Source organism: Penaeus monodon, chromosome 23 (genome assembly GCF_015228065.2).
Source record: "Penaeus monodon isolate SGIC_2016 chromosome 23, NSTDA_Pmon_1, whole genome shotgun sequence".
Taxonomy (NCBI): domain Eukaryota; kingdom Metazoa; phylum Arthropoda; class Malacostraca; order Decapoda; family Penaeidae; genus Penaeus; species Penaeus monodon.
Window position 1 is genome coordinate 10,353,712 of NC_051408.1, and position 229 is coordinate 10,353,940.

Sequence of the window (229 nt, forward strand, 5' to 3'; positions counted from 1 at the left end):
ACCCCCTCCCATCTCCCTCCTCCCCACGATATCGTTGTTGGAGATGGAGGGGTGAGGGAGGGAGCTGCAACAATACGCGAAGCATGCAGTGAGAACACGTAGGCGGCTCAACATCACAATATATCACTCCGTAGACAGCGGCGTTCAGAGCAGCAACACATAAATTTTATTAGTGAAAAAAAGAAAATCTTAAAAAATGGAGAGAATAAGTGAGTGAGAGAGATTGTGG